The sequence below is a fragment of the Bubalus bubalis genome, chromosome 4 (assembly GCF_019923935.1).
Source record: "Bubalus bubalis isolate 160015118507 breed Murrah chromosome 4, NDDB_SH_1, whole genome shotgun sequence".
NCBI classification, from domain to species: Eukaryota; Metazoa; Chordata; class Mammalia; order Artiodactyla; family Bovidae; genus Bubalus; species Bubalus bubalis.
In genome coordinates this window covers 33,066,492-33,091,178 of record NC_059160.1, presented here as the reverse complement: position 1 = coordinate 33,091,178, position 24,687 = coordinate 33,066,492, and the positions used below count along the sequence as shown (strand labels likewise).

Sequence of the window (24,687 nt, the reverse complement as noted above, 5' to 3'; positions counted from 1 at the left end):
CCCTATAGCTGTAGCCCACTAGGCTCCTCTGTTCATGTGATTCTCCAGGCAAGAATACCAGAGAGGGCTGCTATCCCCTCCTTCAGGGGATCTTCCAAACCCAGGAATTGAGCCCATGTTTCTTAGGTCACCGGCATTGGCAGGCGGATTCTTTACCACCAGTACCACCCAGGAAGCCAATATTTCCATATTCCTCCTTTTTTCATGGTCACCAATGTATAAGTTTTTGACATATCATTTATTAGGAGTTTAACAGCAATAAATAAACAAATGCTGATGTAGCAGAACTATGAATTGCCAGAAGACTAGGATGGAGTAATGGGTAATATAAACCAAAGGCTAGTTGGTATTAAGCCTGGATGAAACAGAACCACAGAAAGGACAGATATAAGGAATACTAATTGAATTAACCAATCTTTGAGTGAGATGAGCATACATGAATTTGCAGAAACTGTTTAGACCAGTGTTTATTAGGTCTGTGTAAATTCCTTTCCTAATTATCTTTAACGTATGTCATCAGAAAACACCAAAGACGGAAGAAATTCCTTTCCCAGTCCCAAGGGATGATCCCTTTGGGAAACTGGCAAGCAGTGGCCAGAAGACAAGAAGGGGGAGAGTGTGACCTGCCAAACTATAACTATTCAGTGGCTTCAAAGAAAATTTCCATGTCCTTGCCAATATGGTATTTTTCTTTTTGCAGTGAAAATTAGTGGAAAAAATATCCAAAGCCATAACAAGTCATTTGAAAAACTTGAGGGAAGGGGATTATTCACATGCTTTAAATAGTAATTTGTTGATTTATTTCACTTTCAAAAGAAGAAACAGTTCCATGAATAGTTTTCCTTATTTCCAGAAAAGTCTTTATATATACTTCAAGTGTTTCAAGGACCTTATCTTGCACCCCCAACACAAACATCGTATTAAAAATAGTTTCAAAACTATTTAGTTACTTCAAGTTTGTAGCACATGATCCTTAGCCGAACATTTCTCATTTCTCTGCAGAGATTTTTAACTAAAATAGATACAAAATAACAGATTAATCCCATTACCGAGATTCTGACCTCAGAATGATGGCCTCCTGGACAAGTTTAACCTGTTCCATATATCCAGTCCCTCCAGCTAATTAATTATTAGCTATTCATTGCTAGCAGTTTCTACACTTAATTCAAGTGCCAGCTCCCCTGGGTTGAGCCATTTAATATAAAGATCTTAGTTTTCCTCATCCATAAAACAGAATTTATATTATAGCTTCCACATAATTTGTTTTGTAAAGAGTTAACTAAAAATAAAAATTATTTTTACTTTGTTTTCCAATGTGTGTGTGTGTGTGTGTGTACATGTGAGTGTGTGTGTGAGTGTGTGTGATAAGAGCACTGCCAATTATTTTTAAGATGGCTAACTTGCCCTTTCCCTAAGCCATCCTCCTAGAGGTAAATTACTACTGAAAAATTTGCTAATTTACAAATTGTTGCACAAACAGCTCAAGGGTACATACTGTACTTTCAAAAAACTTTCACGTCTTTGTAATCACTAAGTTCAGATCTTCATCTATTGAGGGAGCCAAGGTCATTTGTCCTAGTAGAGCACCACAGTTAAGGCTTCTCCACTCGCTAGTTTATGTGTCCTAATAGGTCGTAACCTCACTGTGTCTTAGTTGCCTCCTCTGAAAAATGGGAATAATCATAGTACTTTTATCATAGCATTGCTATAACTCACTGACTGGTAGATGTTGTTAACAAGAAGTTTCAAGAGTGATTTCCAGATTTCTAACAAGGATAACTGGGAGTATAGAGCTCCATCCTTTGAAATATGATCTCCAGGGTGAGGGGACGATATAAAAGGAAAGTCACAATTAAGGTGTATTCAGTTTGAGCTGCCTGCCAATTCTGTGGACACGAGGAATGTTCAGTATGGCTTTGAAAATAAGGCTAAGATTGTGTTGGGTTTTGAGTCCATTTCCCTGAAATATACTGTGCTGAAAAAATGGCTCAGGGAACTTTGTTCTATTAAAGGTACACTTGAATCTAGTACAACCTCTTCATTTGACAGTTGAGGAAACAATTCTTTAGGTCACACTACTTATGATAAAGTAGCTTGTTATGTTGGTGGTCCCTCATGAACCACAGCTCCTGACAGTCACATGCTTGTGCAATCTCTGCCCAGTTGAATCTATGATTCCTCCTAATGAATAGAATTTGGCAAAAGGTGATGGAATTCCAGTTGAGTTATTTAAAATCCTAAAAGATGATGTTGTTAAAGTGCTGCACTCAGTACTTTTCTCTCTCTCTCTCTCTTTTTTTTTTTTTTGTTTTTGGTGGGCCTTATTAAAGTATGGGCTTAACTTTTTTTTTTTTTTACTTGACAGAAAAACTGCACAAAAAGGATCTTAAGGACCCAGACAACCATAATGGTGTGGTCAGTCACTAGAGCCTGACATCCTGGAGTCAAGTCAAGTGAGACTTAGGAATTATTACTACAAACAAGGCTAGTGAAGGTGATAGAATTTCAGCTGAGCTTCTTAAAATCTGAAAAGATGATGTTGTTAAAGTGTTGCACTCAATATGGCAACAAATTTGGAAAACTCAGCAGTGGTCACAGGACTGGAAAAGGTTAGTTTTTATTCCAATCCCAAAGAAGTGCAATGCCAAAGAATGACCAAACTACTGCACAGTTTTGCTCATTTTGCACACTTATGAGGTTATACTCAAAATCTTTCAAGCTAGGCTTCAGCAGTACATGAATAGAGAACCTCCATATGTATAAACTGAGTTTAAAAAAGACAGAGGAACCAGAGGTCAAATTTCCAACATTCACTGGATCATAGAGAAAGCAAGGAAATTCCAGAAAAAAATCTGTTTCATTGATTACTCTATAGCCTTTTACTATGTGGATCACAACAAACTGTGGAAAATTCTTAAAGAGATGGGAATACCAGACCACTTTACCTGTCTCCTGAGAAACTTGTATGCAGGCCAAGAAGCAACAATTAGAATCTTACTTGGAACAACTGGCTGGTTTAAAATTGGCAAAGGGATATGACAAGGCTGTATATTATCACCTTATTTATTTAACTTGTATGCAGAGTATATCATGTGAAATCCTGGGCTGGTGGAATCTCAAGCTGGAATTAAAGTTGCTGGGAGAAATATCAACAATCCCAGATATGCAGATGACTAAAGAGCTTCTTCATGAGGGTGAAAGAGGAGAGTGAAAAAGTTGGCTTAAAACTCAACATACATAAAACAAAGATCATGGCATCTGGTCCCATCGCTTCATGGCAAATATTTTTATTTTCTTGGGCTCCAAAATCACTGCAGACAGTGAGTGCAGCCATGAAATTAAAAGACACTTGTTCCTTGGAAAGAAAGCTATGACAAACCTAGACGGTGTATTAAAAAGCAGAGACATCACTTTGCCAATAAAGGTCCACATAGACAAAGCTATGATATTTTTCAGTAGTCATCTATGGATGTGAGTTGGACCATAAAGAAGGCTGAACACTGAAGAACTGATGCTTTCAAATTGTGGCTCTGGAGAAGACTCTTGAGAGTTACTTGGACTTCGAGGAGTTCAAACCAGTCAACCCTAAAGGAAATAAACCCTGAATATTAATTGGAAATGCTGATGCTGAATCTGAAGCTCCAATATTTCACCCACCTGATGTAGAGAGTTAACTCGTTGGAAAAGACCCACTTTCTGGGAAAAACTGAAGGCAAAAGAAGAAGGAGGCAGAGGATGAGATGGTTAGATAGCACCACAGTGGACATGAATCTAAAACTCTGGGAGACAGTGAAGGACAGGGATAAGCCGGATACGACTTAGCAGCTAAACAGCAACAATAGCTGATTTACAACATTGTGTTAGTTTCAGATGTACAAGAAAGTGATTCAATTACACATATACATATAGCTATTCTTTTTCAATTCTTTTCCCATTTAGGTTATTACAGAATACTGAGCAGAATTCCCTGTATAATACAGTAGGTCCTTGTTGGTTTTCTGTTTTAACACAGGGCAATACTCTGAGGTATAAAGCTTGAGATGACTTGGGTGCTTCTGTTTTTGTGCTGTTGGAATCCGTAAGTTCCACTGAGAAGTCTGGCTTTTCTGTAGGAGCAGTGACAAGGAGAGGGAGATGACCTAAGACATGGAGGAGAAAGTCCAGCTGACCCAGTGTCCTTATGCCAGGTGACCTCTTCTTCTTCCCTGGCCCCAGCTGAATGCAGCTTTGGGTGATCACTCTCAAGAATCAAGACTGGATTTGGCTGAGTCCAGCCAGCACACAGAATTATAAGAGAGAGATTTTTTTTAGCTTCTAAATTGTAGGGTGATGTGTTACGTATCAATAGAAAATCAGAACAACCGCAGAACCAGGACAAGAATCTAGGTCTTCCGAGTTCTAAAACTAAGGTCATCTAGGGCAAGAAATTCTTACTCTGAGATTTTCCTCTTAACTTTCCAAAAAACTTAATAAAGAATGCAGGGTGAATAACTCTATTGTCCGGTTTGCTCAAGTGCAAAATGTATATAATAATTAACTTCTTGATTAAAACATACTATATATCCTGAGATGAATGAAAGTTACCTGTTATTTAAGCATGAGATAGATTTATCTTGCCATTATTCCTTTTGTCCATCCATCCATCTACCCCTTATCCATCTATTATGAATTAATCTATATCAAAGAACTAGACTACAATTCTATATTAAACATCTGTTTTACTCTGTGACTTTCTGAGCTACCAGAAAATACAGCAGAGGTTGAATAAAAAAGCCAAAATTTGGTCTTTCTTGTCACCTCAGTTTTAAGTGTTTATAATTCTGATTAGAGGAATACCAGTGGATACAGTTTTTACTTTGATTGTCGAATGTCTCAAACTATTATTGAGGTTTTTTTTTTGAGCTTTAACTCTTTTTGAAATGTGGTTGATTGAGAAAAATCATCAGAATTCAATAGTCACAATCTTCCAAAAAAAAACTGCTCTCCAAATAAGTGCATATCTGGCATGCATCTTTAAAAGGAAGGAAATCACTTTCTCCTTTTTATTTTATTTTTTAGCATGCAGTCCAATGGTTTGTGGGTTCAATATTAGATATTACTTTTGAACAACAGGAATCCTATTCATTTCTATATTAAAATTATATTTGTTTGGAAACTGCTCAGAAGTCAGTCTGACAGCTTGACAAGGCTTGTTGCCATGGAAAACGTTTGTGATGTTATATAAATATATTCCCAGGTCATGAGTTGCCATGTATTTTTTGGACATTGATGCTAAGAGGAAAATGACTGAACATTTTTTTTAGAAAGGAAGAATAACATAGTAAACAAACAATAAAACAAGTAATAAATATGTGTATCCAATAAACTGAGGTTCTGTTTTTTTAAGAATTAGACTTATGTTCTCACAGCCATTTTAGTTATAAAAGTTCATTTATGGCCAAGGCTCCCCCCCTTAAAATATTCTTATTACCAGTCATTTTGCAATATTAATAGCCCCACTATTAATAGACTAAGAGACAAGGGAGCCATTATTTTTGCTCTCTATCTGTTATTCCATTAAGTAAGACTGCCAACCTGTGACTGCTAGCAGCTCTATAATGAACTGTGTGCTCAAGCCACGGGGTATATCCTAAGTAAAGTTGTCCTCACATGTTGTTTTTGGTGCCTATTACGACTAGACAGGAAAAAAAAGTACAACAACAAGATGCGAGGAGGGAGCAGTCCATTCAGGTTAGGATTTAAAATAGTCGTTTTCTTTGGAATTGATGGGAGGTGAAAAGGGGTTGGGGAAATGATGTGGAAAGTCATGGGTGAATGTCTCTGTCATTTGTCCTCTTATGACTGCTGCCCTTTGTGAGAGCTCCAGTGGTACCTACAATCTGACACACACGAGCCTGTTATCCATCCTGGCTTTCTCTAACACATGATCATTTATTCAACCAGTAATGAGACCTGCCAGATTCTTACGCTTGGGCAAACACTGGTTGCCTTAGGAGTCAGTATTAGCTGCGTGTGGGGATTCTGCCTTCCCTGTTGTCTGTGGCCTCTGCTGCTATTTACCCCTTGAATCAAAAAGCAAGCTACAATTGCTACTGCCTTAGGCTCAGACGGTAAAGCGTCTGCCTACAATGCGGGAGACTGGGTTCGATCCCTGGGTCGGGAAGTTCCCCTGGAGAAGTAAATGGCTACCCACTCCAGTATTCTTGCCTGGAAAATCCCATGGACGGAGGAGCCCAGTAGGCTACAGTCCGTGGGGTCGCAAAGAGTCGGACACTACTGAGCAACTTCACTTCACTTCACTTCAGGCCACAATGGAGAGGGTGGGTGGCTCTCTGATCTGAAAGTGTGCCATCTTGCTCTTGTGTGCGTGTATGCTCAGTTGCTAGATGTAGTCCACCAGGTTCCTCTGTCAGGAAGATTCTCCAAGCAAGACTACCGGAGTGGGTTGTCATGCCCTCCTCCAGGGGATCTTCTCCACCCAGGATCCAACCAACATCTCTGCTGTCCCCTGCTTTGCAGGTGAATTCTTCACTGCTGAAACACTGGGTCAGCCATGAATACAAATGTAGATTTCTACCAGAGTTCGTATGCGTTGGTGGATTGTAATCTATTGTGAGTTATACCACTAATGTTTTAAAAGTCTCCATTTTTGAGAAGTATTTACTTTTTAAAAATGAATTTATGGAAATTCAGTTTGTTCTGTGATAATATCACTCCTATTCACTTGAGAATAATGGAATGGAATGCAGCTATCTGTGATCCTGAATGTTGGGCCTCCTACTGAGACTGTGCCACACAAAGCAACATCATCTCATTTGTATAGAAGGGCTTCCCACATAGCGCTAGTGGTAAAGAATCCACCTGGCAATGCAATAGATGAATGAGACCTGGGTCAGAAAGATCCCCTGGAGGAGGAAATGATAACCCACTCGACTCTTCTTGCCGGGAAAATTCCATAGACAGAGGAGCCTAAGATTGTGTCACACAAAGCAACATCATTCCATTTGATAAAAAGAAAAATAAAAGCCGAGGGCAGATTGGTGGATAAAAGATAATCAGATGTTTATTTGATTTTTATTTTTGCAGATTGCTTTGGGCTTCCCTCGTGGCTCAGCTGGTAAAGAATCTACCTGCAAAGAGTCGGACACGACTGAGCAACTTTCACTTCACTTTACAAACTACCATATCCTTTGGTTCTCTCTTCAACCCTGCAAGGTGTATGGGCAATTGATATTTAACCATTTTACAGTCAGGAAATGGAGATTGAGAGCTTTAGGGATTTGCTCAAGCCCCGCATTTTGTAGGCGACAAGAGTTGTGCTTTTCGCTAAATACTGTCACGTTGCTAACAACTTATACAGGACTTACTAAGCACAGAACTTGCATCAGTGTGTTTTCTCCATACTAAGCTGAGAACACTTTTTCATTAACAAGTCCTCAAGTTAGGATGGAGACGGGGAGGAATGCGTGGGTGCAGATGAACTTCTCCAGGGCTCCTCCAGCCTCTCACCCACTGCAGGGGGTGTTCTCTTTGGGTAAGATGCCCTGTTGGTTGTCCCTCTACATGCTTGGAGCTTTCTTTGCACTGGAAATTGAAGGCACAGAAATAGGAGGACTCTGATGTCATCCAAACTAAGGAAAGCAACTCATTTTATTTTTAAACACTGCACCTCTGACTATTTTTGCTGTCATTTATCCAGGTAACTCTGTCTGCAGGAAAATGAAGGAAAAGTAACATTTGCTTAAATGATCTCCATTCTCTAGCTTTTTTGTAGCTACAAACATAGCTCATGAGGAGATTAAAAAAATATAGGCCCACGTGTACCAGGAAAATAGGAGGAAAAGTTTTTAATTTTTCTAATTTATTTAATGCTAATATTCTTAATTTTCAAATAAAAAAATTTGAACTTTATAAATTAAAAAAAATTGACCTTCATTAAAAAAAAATGCAGTTGTTTTGTACTTTTGGATTGCCTCAAGCATCCTCATAATCTTTGTGCATAAGAATCAGTAAAATGATAATAAAATCTGGTTATCACCTGATTAAACATGCTGAAGTATTTGATGTCATATGGCACTGTTCTTAAAATATTCAGTTTATTTTTCTTCCTTTACTTGAAAAATAAATGAAACCTATAGTCATTGATTATGCATATTGTAGTCCAAGCATTTTCAAATAAATAATTGTATTTATTATAGAGAGCAATAGTACTGTTTACAAGTAACCTGGTTTTTGGTGAGAATATAATTTGGTGTAGCCACTATAGAAAGCACAATGGACAGAGTGATTTTTCTTTTCCTATAAAAATCCTGAAGGAACAGAAATATGGCCTCCAGAAGCCTGAGTCTTTCAATGACTACCAGAAAGAATCACTGCTTTTTGGTGATCCTTTGTTACTGTAGCATAGCCTAGCCTAGCCTGACTGATAGAGCATTTGACAGATGAGGAAACGAAGACTAGGAAAAAGGAAGTGATTCACTCAGATTGCCATAACAAAGTTAAACATCAACTTTTCTGGTTCTTCTGTTCCAGACTTGCAACCTCAGTTCAGGATCAAATAATATGTTCTCCAAGAACCTCTGAATTAAACAACACCTGATTTAACTCATATGTGTTAGATGTGACCACTGAATTGAAAAACAGATTACATAAAAGACAATGGTGTTGGATATTTAAATGAACAAAGATTACATATAATAACAAGACATTTTATGGATGAACAAAACTAGTGTGGTTTTTAAAATATCTAGAAAATTAAACTCTCCGAGCCACTTAAAGTTTCTAGTTTTTCTATTCAGACAATCGGTAGGTGATTCCCAAATAGCTACTTCCACCTACTTATTATAAGAGATTGAGAAGAGGAATATCAGCCAAGAAGACAGTTCCTAGAATACTCTGACTAGATGAGACTTCTAACATAATTATAAGCAGCTTAGAAAATTCACTTGCCATTTACATTAATACCCATGGATCCTTGTCATCTGAACATGCTGATCTACGTTCAAGTGAAAATGCATTTTGCAAACAGGCTTTTGGTTGAAATATATTTTTGCAATATATTGACTTGGCAGCCCAATTTCTTCTTTTTATTAAAAAGAGATTTTTGAATAATGAATTGAATATTTTGGCTACTTCAAAGTCACACAAATTTCACACTCAGTTTTCATTCTATGTTCTCTCTTACTGCTGATATTTTAATATCCCTTGTTTAACTACTTTTTATGTCATTTATTTTTTGTATTTTTGGCAACCTATGTCCCATTTCCTTTAAGCTTTAAGCAATGCCAATTACTTTATTTCTTTACCCGATGTTTTGCTCATTTCCTCTCTAAGCTAATCTTTCAGGATTTATGAGAGATATATATTTCTTATTCAAAATAGTCTTTAGGAGCAATAGTACTCAAACTCCACAGGAAACAGGAAACATTTTTAAAAATCATTTTCATTCTACTTTTAACTGTCAGAGTGGTCTTTCACAACTCACTTAAGCCTTCAATCCTTTAGTTTCCCCATCTATAAATATGAATAACTGCCATCTTCTTCATTTTAAACTCAGAGAATATTTTAAGCAAATGAAGTTGTGTTTCCAAAACTTTTCAGTCTTGTAGAAAGAACTAGATATATTTAAAATACGTGAAGCAAACCTGTATACATTTGTGACAATGGAATTTTAAAACAATCATACTATAATCTTTGGCATGAGCTAGTCGCTGAGCGTCAGACACGACTGAGCGACTTCCCTTTCACTTTTCACTTTCATGCATTGGAGAAGAAAATGGCAACCCACTCCAGTGTTCCTGCCTGGAGAATCCCAGGGACGGGGGAGCCTGATGGGCTGCTGTCTATGGGGTCGCACAGAGTTGGACACGACTGAAGCGACTTAGCAGCAGCAGCAGCATGTTCAAAGCACAACAGAATTGGAATATCCAAATATCAAAGTAAATAACAAGTTGATTTCCCAAAAGACTTAAACTTGTATCATTTTAGATATCAATATCTGATGAGTGGGATGGGGTGGGAGGGAGGATCAAAAAGGAGAGAACATATGTGTAAATACAGCTGATTCAGGTTATTGTGCAGCAGAAGTGGACACAACATTGTCAAGCAATTATACCCCCCAATTTTTTTTAAATGTCTGATAAAACAAAATATTTCAAATAATCAGAAAAAAATAGGACTTGATTACCTGAATTAAGTATCAAATTACTTGCCATTTCTGGAAGTGTTCTTGGTATTAAAATAGCTAATTGGTAAAAATAGCTAACAGTTTGACAGTGCTTACTGTATTTCCATTCCTATGTGGGTATATATTACTTTATCTCATTTATGGTCATTCTCTCACAACCAAATGAACTATATGTTTTTCTTATGTTCCCCATTTTATATACTCAGAAAGAGCCATAAGAAGTAGTTAATCAATTGGTTCAAAGTTACAAAGATAGTAAACAGCAGTGCTCAGATTCAAAGGTAAGAAGTTTAATTCCTGAGCCATATTTTAACCACTATCATATAACCTTTTGTGATAATCAATTTATTTTAGGGAACTTATAGTAAGATTGCAGATTAATAGGCAAAATGAGGAAGCAATACCTTATTTTAAGCAATCCACCTTATAGGAGGATTCCCTAACCCAGAAGCTTTGTCAATAACATCTTTCCAGAGTAGAGGGTTGTGGAGGTATCTGCATGGGGTTGGAGAGAAACAAATGACTAGAATGTTGGGAACTTTATGAACCACATCAAATGGTGCATGTTTGTTTATGACTCAATAGAGGGTCTAAGTTTCATAGAGAGAAGATTAGTAGGAACATTACAACTGAGTTAAAACATTTTAGAAGCTGTAAGTGATAAAGAAAGGAGGCTGACTCTGATTTGATCTAAGGACCTAAATAAAAGCACTTCAATAAAAGTTACAATATGAAGACAGATTTGGAGTTAATTTGTTGTTATTGTTCAGTTTCAAAGTGGTATCTGATTCTCTGTGACCCCATGGACTGCAGCATGCCAGGCTCCCCTGTCCTCCACTAACTCCCAGAGTTTGCTCAGATCCATGTCCATTGAGTTGATGATGCCATTCAACCATCTCATCCTCTGTTTCCCCCTTCTCCTTCTGCCCTCAATCTTTCCCAGCATCAGGGTCTTTTCCAATGAGCCACCAACCAACATTCTGTGAACATTCTATCCTGCATAACTTCTCAGGAGTGCAGTTCACAAACAGAGCAACAGATGAAAGCCTATATCACAAGTCCTTTTGATTTATTTTCAATGACACTGAACATACATTTTTAGTGTGCATCTGAAGTTGTTGTTGGGCAGGGGCTCTTTAAATGGTAAGAAAAACACTCGCAGTGAGAAAAAGCCAGAATTCTTGAAATCTGTCAGAGAGATGTCCACAGATGCTTAGTACTCCTAGCATCCTTAGCATGCTTAGGTACTTAATCATGTGTCACACTTTCTGATTAAAGAAGTAACACTATTTGGAATGTTCTTAATTACAAGAGATGAGGAAGGTTGCCCATTTGTTTAAAATAAGAAAGCCCACATCAAGATTCTATCAGATTTACTGAAATTAATAGGCATAAAATTGCTTACATAGACCATTTCCGCACCACTGCCCCCCGCTCCGCTGCCAAAATCATCTAATCACCTAGAAGTTGAAAGTGGTTAAACTAGAAATCCATGCAGTCAGAGATTCTGTGTTTGTTGCTGAATTCTTGATACTTGCACCTAGCAGGTCCTCAATAAATAAATAGCCCTTTGAGTGAAGCACGGTAAATGCAATAGGTAATTGTTCTCAGGAACTTTATAAACATGATGTTCAGAAGTGAATTGAAATTATTTAAGTTATAGAACTTTTGGAAATATTTTAAATCTTTCCTGATGCTTTATGCTTGGACTCTAGAGGCTTGAATTCAGAATTTAAGAAAATTGGAGATAAATGGTCCAGATAGTTCTGATTAAAACAGTGAAGCAGCTCGTCTATTCTAAAGAAAGAGTCTTTTGTAGTTAGACCTGAGCTTAGTTGTGTTTCCAGAAAGCCCTACTTTCATAAAAAGAGGTTTGTATCCACTGCTACTTAAACAGGAGATGGCAATGCTAGGGAGCAGAATTCTCGATTTAACATCATTCTTAAAAACTAAGAACACCGAACCAGACAGCCTGTAGGATACCACTGAGAAAATTTTCATTATATTTAAACAATTGAGCATCAATGCTAATAACTAATTCCTGCTGGGTTCAACAAAAAGGAAACCATTCATTCACACTGTAATATGTCCTTCACATGAAACGTTCGAAGTTGTATTAATGTGTTGCAGATGATGTTGTCAAGAAAGGGTTCTGACCTTAGAAACACTACTGAACAACTTGGGAGTTGGTTATCCTGCATTTATTCTCTTTCTTTCCTGGAACACTTGATGTGTTCCTAGCCACTGAATAAGGTATGTACAACAATAGAATCAAACCAAGTGCAATAAAGGGAACTGGAAAGCTGCAGTTTGTGGCATAACTGCTAATGGTGTGACTGACCTATAGTCAGAGAAAAAAAATTTTTTTAAGATTTTTTTTTTTTTGATGTGGACCGTTTTTAAAGTCTTTTTTGAACTTGTTACAATATTGTTTCTGTTTTTCATGTTTGGGGTTTTTTTTTTGCCACAAGGCATGTGGGATCTTAGTTTCCAACCAGGGATCAAACCCATACCCCCTGCATTGGAAGGAGAAGTCTTAACCATTGGATGGCGAAGTCTTAACCATTGGATGGCCAGGGAAGTCCCAGAAAAGTTCTTTTCCAGTGATATTCTCTCCTCCATCAGACTTTGTGAACAAATTATATTTTAGAAAATGACACATTATATGTCTCATTCATTTGAAAGCAGAATAACTGTATATGAGCATGTTCTTTAATTCATATTATTCCTGCTTTGGATGTTATGAATAAGACAGTGCTGAACTTCCCTCTCTGAGCATTAAGTACTGTTATGTATGTCCTCAGGTTGTTTGCAAACCTTCCCACAGTTATGTGTTGAACTAAAGGGTAAAAAAATAAAAATTTAGGTGACATGACTAGATTTGTTTAGACCCCTGATGGCTTACCTCCCATATTACGAAAAGGATAGAATACCCTTATGAACCCTCAAAGCACCCCCATTCCATTTCTTTGAAGATTAATCAGTCAACAACTAATTATCGAATTATCTACCAAACATATAGAGGCACAGCACTATGCCAAATCTAGGCAGGCCATGCCAAGTTAACTACCTTTGTTTGTTTTAAAATTAACCCCAGTCTTCTAATAAGGTAATTTTGTGGAATACATAAACCCAAATCAGTGATCGACTTTTCAGCATGTGAATTTGAAAGCTTTCATTGAAAATGTTCTAAATAATTTTAATCTCTTTCTTCTTAGCCATAACAGTAAAGCTGAAAGTAAGCACTTATACAACCTGGCCAAATATTTAGATAAAGAATGAGTTCGTAACCAGCAATATCTTAAAATGTCTTTGAGTTATTCTATATGCTACTTAAATTGTTAAACTGTCAGCCTGGGATTTTGTATATATTCCTCATTAGGTTGTCTCCAAGACCCCAGGGTAGGTATATCTGAATTTTAAAATTTTGTATTTTTCCATGGTTTATATACCCCATAAAATGCCTTGAGAACTTTATGAGGGATGTTACATTAATATGTGTTATTATAAATATGATTTAAATATCTAAAGCATTACAGAGTGATTACTGTTCAATAAGGCAGCACGCATAAAAGGGTTATCTCCACACTGTGCTTAGGTTTCTACAATATAATATAATGAATTGTTCAATATAGTTTGCATGCTATTTGTCTCTGTTTCTTCCTGGGCTCGAGGGAAGCTGATGTGCAATCCTCTAACAAGACGATCATAAATTGCAGAACAATAAACAGCCCTTGAGATTTTTAGATAGTATGTGGTTAGCATGCAATCCATCTTGGGAAACTTGATTTAATACCTCCAAGGAACATCTCTGACAATGCTCAACATTGTTTTAAACTGCTGCTAAATCAATTAGTGCATTGGAGAATCCTAATGTCTTTGCCTCTTTCCTAGCCCACCCCAAGAACTTTGGCTGGTTATTTTGCAAAGCAAAAGATTTAGGGGGCCACTGCATGGATGCACTCGGGTTCCCCTGGAAAACATTAGAAGTAATCCTGCATGAAAGGAAGGATCAGCCAGTCTCCCTAAATCATCAAGATCAATGAGGGCGTTGTCTTCAAAACATTTCAGTTTTTCTGAATTACCCTTCCTGTGACCAAAGAAGGATGAATTTTGATAAAAGGTAACTATGATTCTAAAGTCAAGACTGTAAGTCTAAGTACCCCTCCCCCTCCAAAATGAACATGCAGTTGCTCTAATTTATAACTTTCCTTTGGTGTATATATCTTATAGCTATGTATATTCAAATTATATTGGGGAATCTCAAGACATTTATAAATATTATCTAATCCTCATACATATATTAACTCATAAAGTGAAAACAAACATTAAAAACTACCAAAACACAAAACCCTCCCAGGGGAAAAAGAGATAATGTCAACAATTTCTTAGTTCATGATAGATCATTAAATTCTATTTTCTATGCACTAAGTGTAATAATTAAAGTAACAATTGCTTTGCAAGGAGGAAGGTCATAACCTCCCCTTAAATTTTATGGTACTCCCTCTTTTTCTTAAATAGTGTCCTTTTATTTTTCTACATTAATTTATTGAAAATGATTCTTGGGCAATTACTCATCTTTATCTCCACCTTTTGTTAGGGTGCAATACACTTGACTTTTCAATATCTCCCAGACCCAGCTGGTTCCTGTTGCCGGCAGGGAGAAATCACAGATTGTGCTAGGGGAGAGCCTCAGCTGTACCCCTAAGCCATACATCCAGAGCAACTTCCCTCCACTTATGCAACTAGGGCTAATTGACTGGATTAATGAACAAAGAGAAATAAAGCAATTAATCAGCTCAGCTAAAAGAAACTTCTCTTTTTTCCTTTAACAGAGCTAAGTACCTGTTTAACCTGATTTAAAAAAAAAAAAAAAAAGCAGCAGTCTGTTCTGCTGATGTGTAAACACAGCAACGCTTTCCTTTTTAAAAAAAAAATATTAATGTATCTATTTTTGGCTGTGCTGGGTCTTTGTTATTGTGTGGACTTCTCTCTAGTTGCGGTGTGTGGGCTTATTTTGGTGGCTTCTCTTGTAGGAGCACAGGCTCTAGGGCGTTCGGGCCTCAGTAATTGTGGCCCATGGGCTCAGAAGTTGCAGCTCCTGGACTCGAGCTCAGGCTCAATACTTGAGTGCACGAGCTCAGTTGCCCTGCAGCATGTGGTATCTTCCCAGATCAGGGATCAAACCTGTGTTTCTTGCATTGGCAGTGGATTCTTTACCACTGAGCCACCAGGGAAACAAACCCTCAATGTTTTCTCAAGTCCAAGGTTAGTTTCCTCTGACAAACTGATAATTTTAACATTTTTTTTGGTCTCTGTCCTTTAAAGATACATATGATTTCTGGAAGCCATCTAAATCTTGTTAAGTGAAGTCGCTCAGTTTTGTCCAACTCTTTGCGACCCCATGACTGTAGCCCATCAGGCTCCTCCATCCATGGGATTCTCCAGGCAAGAGTACTAGAGTGGGTTGCCATTTCCTTCTCCGGGGGATCAACTCCCATACATAATATAGGAACCCTTACCATATTTTATCCCCTAGCTAATCAAAAGCCAAAAGGTAAAAGCTTTTTTTCTCCCCTCTTCAAATAATTGAGTGAGTATTTAATTAGCCTGATTCATTATTTAGAGCCTAGATGAAGCTCATTTTTGTAATCCATAAGAACTATGGACATTGTTATGCTTCACTTTATTTATAATGTTATTTCTAGACAAAGTAAGAAATAATTGAATGATTTATAAATTACATCTCTTGCTTCATTCTATTGCTCTTTTTGAGGGTTGTTACTATTGTTAAATAATAGGTTACAATGTAACTGACAATAATTATTCCTGTGTTTTAAAAATTTATCAGTTCCCATATGTATATTTGTTTGATCTCACTACAAGGCTATAATGCAGTTTGGCAGATTATCCTCATTTTATGTAAGTAAAAATGGGGGCATAAAGTGGAAAAGCAGCCAAAGGGGCAGGGAAAAGCCAAGGCCAAAGTCAGGCAATTTAAATATTTTAATAACTTTTGTAGTGTTTTGATTGGAAGAGAGGCTTAGAATTAAAACTGAGAGAATGTTTTGGTATTAGGTGTCTTTTAAAAATTATCCAAGAGTTCATTCTCACACTTTCTCTCTTTGTCCTCTGAGGTATCAATGAAACTTTACTACCTACGGGTGCTTGCCAAATGCAGCTGTATTTCGTTTAGTAGTTGTTAATAAAAGAAGAGATTCTGATCACAGGATTGGTTTCAATAAATCCTATTCCTGTGTTATCTTTCATGGAACCTAAATAACATCTTCCTCGTAGTCAAACCTTTCAATGATTTCAAAACCGAACAGGACTTGCCACACAGCAGGGGCTCCATAGTTGGCCCCTGTTTCATTGATTGTTATAGAAACCACTCTTGTTCAAAACATGAACTCCCAAGATATAAGGGGGAAAAAATGACATGGTAGAGCTTCTTTCTTGTCATTTCCTTTCTGCCGTGATCCTATTCAAGAGTCTTTTCTACAATTTTCTCCTTTCACCTCATTCAGATGTACCTCTGTAGTACTGTCTGACCACATTTTTAAGTAATCAGAGGCTCATGGCTCAGTGTGTGGGTTATTCTGGCCCACTGTTATTATTATTTCCTGAAGCTTTTGGATGCCCTAGGACCATTTCTTTTCTTGTTAGTGTCTTTATCAGAAAGTGAAAACAAAAAAGCATTTAACTGAAATTGGTTTGGCTTGTGAATTCCTCTTTCTATAGAGCCTTCCCAAAAAGAAAGATATATTCTCTTCCTTGGAGTAATCCAAACTCTATATACCATCAACACAGATAGTTAATAGTTTTCTTTTTATAAGCATACCTTCAAAAATGCTTTCTAGCAACTCATTTCCAAATTGTTATTCAACAAATGCTTCTTGGTCATTTTGTTGAGTTAGTCGTTGTACATAAAAATTTAAAAAGTGGAGACAACACAAAATGCTCTAATGTAAATCATTGTATTATTGTAAAAGATATACTAATTAAATGCTATATATTATATTAATTAATGCCAAAGAGGGCAGAGAAAATTAATTCTCTGGGAGAATCTAGGAAGGCTTTATAGAGAGGTGGCTTTTGAGCTTGGTGCTGAATAACCAACCTAGACAACATATTAAAGGGGGTTTTCCCTGGTGGCTCAGATGGTAAAGAATCTCCACGATGCAGGAGATCTGAGTTTGATCCCTGGGTCAGGATGATACCCTGGAGAAGGGAAAGGCTACCCACTCCAGTAATCTTGCCTGGAGAATTCCATGGACAGAGGAGCGTGGTGGGCTATAGTCCATGGGGTCACAAAGAGTCAGACACGATTGAGTTGAATGATTCCTAGATTGTAGACTTGAATATAAAGCTAAGACTTTGATTTTGTTCTATAAAAGAAAGGAGGCACCAGTAATTTTTAAAGCCAGAAAATACCAGGATTCCACACTTATTTAATAACATTTGTTAGTCTCTAATTCCTTTCTAGTCTTAAATTTCCTCTGGCCACTTGATATTTTTTATCTTTTCTTTAGATTATCTTTTATTATCCTATGATAGAACATTTCTGGTCCTTGACTTAAATCAGATAAAAACTGGAACTTCAAGTCAGAGAAAGCTGATGGTGCTTTTAAAAACAATGTCATCAAAAGCATTTGAAATTAGTCCCATTTACTTTAGATGGGTTTTAAAAATGCATCTTAACAAACAATGTGAAGGTAACAGATACATTAAACGTCAGAGTCCTAGTCATCTTCACCAACCCCACGAAGAGACCCTTTACCAATTCAAACACCTTTCTCAGATGCTTGCAAATGCTTCTCAATATAAATTACTATATTAATTATTTTATTCTTATCTCCAATTTTTCTTAATATAGATTAGCTTCCAAATACCATGCAAAAGTTAAGGATAGGAGGATAGGAAGTGTATAACCTATACACAATGATCATAATTTTTTATTGAAGTATAGCTGATTTACAATGTTGTGCCTATATCTGCTGTATAGCAAAGTGACTCCGTTATATAGATATATACAGTCTTTTTTAAATATTCTTTTCCTTTATGATTTATCACAAGATATTGAATATAGTTCCTTGTGCTATACATTAGGAACTTGTTTTTCCACTCTAAATGGAAATAGTCTCCATCTACCAACCTCAGACTCCTAGTTTATCCCTTTTCCTCCCTTTTTCTCTTCTCTATGTCTGTGAGTTTGCTTCTGTTTTGCAAATAAGTTCATCTGTGCCATAGTTTAGATTGCACATATAAGTGATACTGTATGTATTTGTCTTTCTCTTGTTGACTTACTTCACTTATACGATAAACTCCAGCTGCATCTGTGTTGGTTAAATGGCATTCTTCAGTTCAGTTCAGTCACTCAGTTCTGTCTGATTCTTTGTGACCCCATGGACTGCAGCACACCAGCCCTCCCTGTCCACCACCAAATCCTGGAGTTTGCTCAAACTCAAGTCCATTGAAACAGTGATGCCATCCAACCATCTCATCATCTGTCATCTCCTTCTCCTCTTGCCTTCAATCTTTCCCAGCATCAGGATCTTTTCAAATGAGTCAGTTCTTCGCATCAGGTGGCCAAAGTATTCAGCATCAGTCCTCCCAATGAATATTCAGGACTGATTTCCCTTAGGATTGACGGGTTGGATCTCCTTGCAGTCCAAGGGACTCTCAAGAGTCTTCTCTAACACCACAATTCAAAACCATCAATTGTTTGGCGCTCAGCTTTCTTTATAGTCCAACTCTCACATCCATACATAACTACTGAAAAAACCATAGCCTTGACTAGACAGACCTTTGTTGGCAAAATAATGACTCTGCTTTTTAATATGTTGTCTAGATTGGTCATAACTTTTCTTCCAAGGAGCAAGTGTCTTTTAATTTCATGGCTGCAGTCACCATCTGCAGTGATTTTGTAGCCCCCCAAAATAAAATCTGTCACTGTTTCCACTGTTTCCCCATCTATCTGCCATGAAGTGATGGGACCAGATGTCATTATCTCAGTTTTCTGAATGTTGAGCTTTAAGCCAACTTTTTCACTTTCTTCTTTTACTTTCATCAAGAAGCTCTTTAGTTCCTCTTCACTTTCTGCCATAAGGGTGGTGTCATCTGCATATCTGAGATTATTGATTTTTCTCCTGGCAATCTTGATTCCAGCTTGTGCTTCATCCAGCCCAGTGTTTCTCATGATGCACTCTGCATTTAAGTTAAATAAACAGGGTGACAATATACAGCCTTGACGTACTCCTTTTCCCATTTGGAGCCAGTCTGTTGTTCCATGTCCAGTTCTAACTGTTGCTTCCTGACCTGCAAACAGATTTCTCAAGAGGCAGGTCAGGTGGTCTGGTGTTCCCATCTCTTGAAGATTTTCCCACAGTTTGTGGTGATCTATACAGTTAAAGGCTTTGGCATAGTCAATAAGCAGAAATAGATGTTTTTCTGGAACTCTCTTGCTTTTTCAATGATCCAGTGGATGTTGGCAATTTGATCCCTGATTCCTCTGCCTTTTCTAAATCCAGCTTGAACATCTGGAAGTTCACGGTTCAAGTACTGTTGAAGCCTGTCTTGGAGAATTTTGAGCATTACTTTGCGAGCGTGTGAGATGAGTGCAATTGTGTGGTAGTTTGAGCATTCTTTGGCATTGCCTTGCTTTGGGATTGGAATGAAAACGGACCTTTTCCAGTCCTGTGGCCACTGCTGAGTTTTCCAAATTTGCTGGCATATTGAGTGCAGCACTTTCACAGCATCATCTTTTCAGATTTGAAATAACTCAACTGGAATTCCATCACCTACACTAGCTTTGTTCGTAGTGATGCTTCCTAAGCCCACTTGACTTCTCATTCCAGGATGTCTGGCTCCAGGTGAGTGATCACACCATCATAATTATCTGGGTCATGAAGATCTTTATTGTATAGCTCTTCTGTGTATTCTTGCCACCTCTTCTTAATATCTTCTGCTTCTGTTAGGTCCATACCATTTCTGTCCTTTATCGAGCCCATCTTTGCATGAAATGTTCCCTTGGTATCTCTAATTTTCTTGAAGAGATCTCTAGTCTTTCCCATTTTATTGTTTTCCTCTATTTCTTTGCACTGATCACTGAGGAAGGCTTTCTTATCTCTCCTTGTTCTTCATTGGAACTCTGCATTCAAATGGGTATATCTTTCTTTTTCTCCTTTGCTTTTCAATTCTCTTCTTTTCACAGCTATTTGTAAGACCTCCTCAGAGAGCCATTTTGCTTTTCTGCATTTCTTTTTCTTGGGGATGGTCTTGATCCCTGTCTCCTGTACAATGTCACAAACCTCTGTCCATAGATCTTCAGGCTCTCTATCAGATCTAATCTCTTCAATCTATTTCTCATTTCCACTGCATAATTGTAAGGATTTGATTTAGGTCATACCTGAATGGTCTAGTGGTTTTCCCTACTTTCCTCAATTTAAATCTGAATTTGGCAATAAGGAGTTAATGATCTGAGCCACAGTCAGCTCCCAGTCTTGTTATTGCTGACTGTGTAGAGCTTCTCCATCTTTGGCTGCAAAGAAAATAATCAATCTGATTTCAGTACTGACTGGTGGTGTCCATGTGTAAAGTCTTCTCTTGTGTTGTTGGAAGAGGGTATTTGTTATGACCAGTGTGTTCTCTTGCCAAAACTCTATTAGCCCTTGCCCTGCTTCATTCTCTACTCCAAGGCCAAATTTGCCTGTTACTCCAGGTGTTTCTTGACTTCCTACTTTTGCATTCCAGTCCCCTATAATGAGAATAACATCTTTCTTGTGTGTTAGTTCTAGAAGGTCTTGTAGGTCTTCATAGAACCATTCAACTTCAGCTTCTTCAGCATTAATGGTTGGGGCATAGACTTGGATTACTATGATATAGAATGGTTTGCCTTGGAAATGAACAGAGATCATTCTGTTGTTTTTGAGATTGCATTCAAGTACTGCATTTCGGACTCTTTTGTTGACTGTGATGACTACTCCATTTCTTCTAAGGGATTCTTGCCCACAGTAGTAGATATAGTGGTCATCTGAGTTAAGTTCACCCATTTCGGTCCATTTTAGTTCACTGATTCACTGTTTGGCCACTTCCAATCTGCCTTGATTCATGGACCTAACATTCCAGGTTCCTATGCAATATTGCTCTTTACAGCACCAGACTTTGCTTCTATCACCAGTCACATCCACAATTGGGTGTTGTTTTTGTTTTGGCTCTGTCTCTTCATTCTTTCTGGAGTTATTTCCCCACTGATTTTTAGTAGCATATTGGGCACCTACTGACCTGGGGAGTTCATCTTTCAGTGTCCTATCTTTTTGCCTTTTCATACTGTTCAGGGGGTTCTCAAGGCAAGAATACTGAAGTGTTTTGCCATTCCCTTCACCAGTGGACTATGTTTTGTCAAACTCTCCACCATGACCCGTTTGTCTTGGGTGGTCCCACACAGCATGACTCATAGTTTCGTTGAGTTAGACAAGACTCTGGTCCATGTAGTCAGTTTGGTTAGTTTCCTGTGATTGTGGTTTTCAGTCTGTCTGCCCTCTGATGGAGATGGATAAGAGGCTTATGGAAGCTTCCTGTTGGGAGAGACTGACTGAGGGAGACTTGTCCTGATGGGCGGGGCCATGCTCAGTAAATCTTTAATCCAATTTTCTGTTGATGGGTGGAGCTATGTTCCCTCCCTGTTATTTACTTGGGCCCAAACTATGGTGGAGGCAATCAAGATAATGGAGACCTCCTTCAAAAGGTCCCATGCATGCACTGCTACATTCAGTGCGCCCAACCCTGCAGCAGGCCACCGCCGACCCACACCTCTGCTGGAGACTCCTGGACACTCCTGGGTAACTCTGGGTCAGTCTCTTGTGGGGTGACTGCTCCTTTCTCCTGGTTTCTGGTGTGCATTAGGTTCTGTTTGCACCCTCCAAGGGTCTATTTCCCCTGTCCTATGTAAGTTGTGGCAGCTCTATGGTGGGGTTAATGGTGACCTCCTCCAAGAGGGCTTATGCCATACCCAAGTCTGCTTCACCCAGCCACACCCACGTCTGCTTCACCCAGAGCCCCTGCCCCTGCGACAGTCCACTGCTGACCTATACGTCCACAGGAGACACTCAAACACAGTTCTGTCTCTCTTTGGGTCTCTGGATCCTGGTGTGCACAAGGTTTGTCTGAGCCCTCTGAGCATCTCTGGCAGCAATGGGGTTTGATTCTAACCATGAATTCGCCCCTCCTACCATCTTGCTGGGGCTTCTCCTTTGTCCTTGGATGTGGGGTATCTCCTCAAAGTTGCTCTAGTGCCATGCAGCCACTGCTCCAGCGCCATTATTTCATTCTTTTACATGGCTGACTCGTATTCCATTGTATATATGTGCCACATTTTCTCTATCATTCATCTGTCAATGGACATTAAGTTGTTTCCATGTCTTGGCTATTGTGCATAGTGCTGCTATGAACACACAGGTGAATGTATCTTTTTGATTTATAGTTTTGCTTGACTGTATGCCCAGGAGCAGGATTTCTGGATCATATGGTAATTCTACCTTTAGTTTTCTGAGGAACATCCACACTATTTTCCATAATGGCTGCACCAACTTACTTTCCCACAAACAGCGTAGGAGGATTCTCTTTTCTCCACACCCTCTTCTGCATTTGTTATTGGTAGACTTTTTAATGACAGTTGTTCTGACAGGTGTGAGGTGGTACCTCATTGTAGTTTTGCCTTGCATTTCTCATAATTAGTGATGTTGGTCATCTTTTCATATTCCTACTAGCCATCTGTATATTTTCTTTGGAGAAATGTCTATTAAAGTCTTCTGCCCATTTTTCTGATTGGGTTGCTTGATTTTGTTGTTGTTGTTGTTGTTAAGTTGTCAGGGATCATAATTTTTAATTTATATTTTTTCTGAAGTGAAAATACTTGAAGGCAAGTAACATGGCTTATACATCTGTATACCCCAATAGCAAAGAGCACTAACAAGTCACCTAACTTCTCTTGATCTCATGTTGATTTTCCAGAGGGTTATTTTGGGAATTAAATGAGTTATTGTATCTAAAACTCATCCTGAATGCTCACATATTATACAGGCATACTTCATTTTATTGTGCTTTAATGTTTTATTGCACTTTGCAGATACAGTGTATTTGACAAATTGAAGGTTTGTGGCACCCCTGCACTGAACAAATCTTTCAGTGCTTTTTTTTTCAAAAGTATTTGTTCACTTTATGTCTCTGTGTCACATTGTGGTAATTTTCTCAATATTTCAAACTTTTTCATTTTTATTATATTTGTCATGATGATTTGTGGTCAATTATCTTTGATGTTACTGCTATGACTCACTGAAGGCTCAGATGATGACCAGCACTACTTAGCAATAAAGTATTTTTAAATTAAGGAGTAGGTACATGGCTTTTTTTTAAGACATAATGGTGTTGCACAATTGATAGACTACAACATAGTGTAAATTTAACTTTTATATGTACTGGGAAACTGAGAAAAAACATGTGTGACTTGCTTTATATTGCTGTGGATCTGAAACAGAACCCATGATATCTTGGAAGTGTACCTGTATTTATGGCTTAGAGTAGCTGTCCTATTCGAATCAGTAAATGATTGACTCATTTAATTGGGGCCTCTCTCCTTTGCACATTCCAGATTGAGAATCAACTTCTTGCTTACCAAACAAACTTGTTTAGTCAAAGGCAACTTACTAGTATCCCATTTCATTGACACTGAGATGCAGGTATGTTAACTTGGTTTCAAAGTAGTTCTATCGCCTTCATGAAATTGTACTTTGTGACTTCATCGCCACAGGTCACTTCTAAACTCCAGCAAGGAAATAATGATGGGTAACACTACAGTAAAAGTGATTGTCTTTCTGTGGCTTCCCTGGTGGCTCAGACAGTAAAGAATCTGCCTGCAATGCGGGAGACCCAGGTTTGATCCCTGGGGTGGGAAGATCCCCTGGAGAAGGAAATGGCAACCCACTCCAGTACTCTTGCCTAAAAAATCCCATGGAAGGAAGAACCTGGTAGGCCACAGTCCATGGGGTTGCAAAGAATTGGACACGACTGAATGACTTCACTTTCACTTTTCATCTTCTTTTCTTAGAATCGTGCTTGCAGCAGGGATCTGATGCCATATGGAGGTACGCTTCCTTACTGTCAGGATATGGACCTGTGGTGTTGTACAAAACTCCCTTTTCCTTATTAAAGGTATACAAAAGTCTAAAAATAAATCTTCTGTTCTTTCATTCTTCACTTTTTAGCAAACCCCTGGGAACAACTGCCATCTAGGCAGTTCTAGGGAGGAAAGCAAAGCTGAAGTGTTCAGAGGGTAAAGCAGGGAGGCAGGTACTCTTGCTATGAGATTGGAATTAAAGCCAGGTGGGAGGTCCAGAACTCATTAGTAAACTATTGACCATCATGATTACATTATGTTAATTTTGGAGGCTCTTCCTCCCCTAAACTCTAAGAAGGAAGAGATAGTTGGTGAGTCAATTGGGCTC

At 38.2% G+C, this 24,687-nt stretch overlaps 1 long non-coding RNA gene across 1 annotated transcript; it reads left to right on the top strand.

Annotated features, from left to right (window-relative positions):
* Positions 1–23,822: 23,822 nt before the first annotated feature.
* Positions 23,823–24,413, top strand: LOC123333068. Its single transcript, XR_006550241.1, has 2 exons — positions 23,823–23,922; positions 24,291–24,413. It is a non-coding gene; the product is annotated as an uncharacterized LOC123333068 (long non-coding RNA).
* Positions 24,414–24,687: the final 274 nt, after the last annotated feature.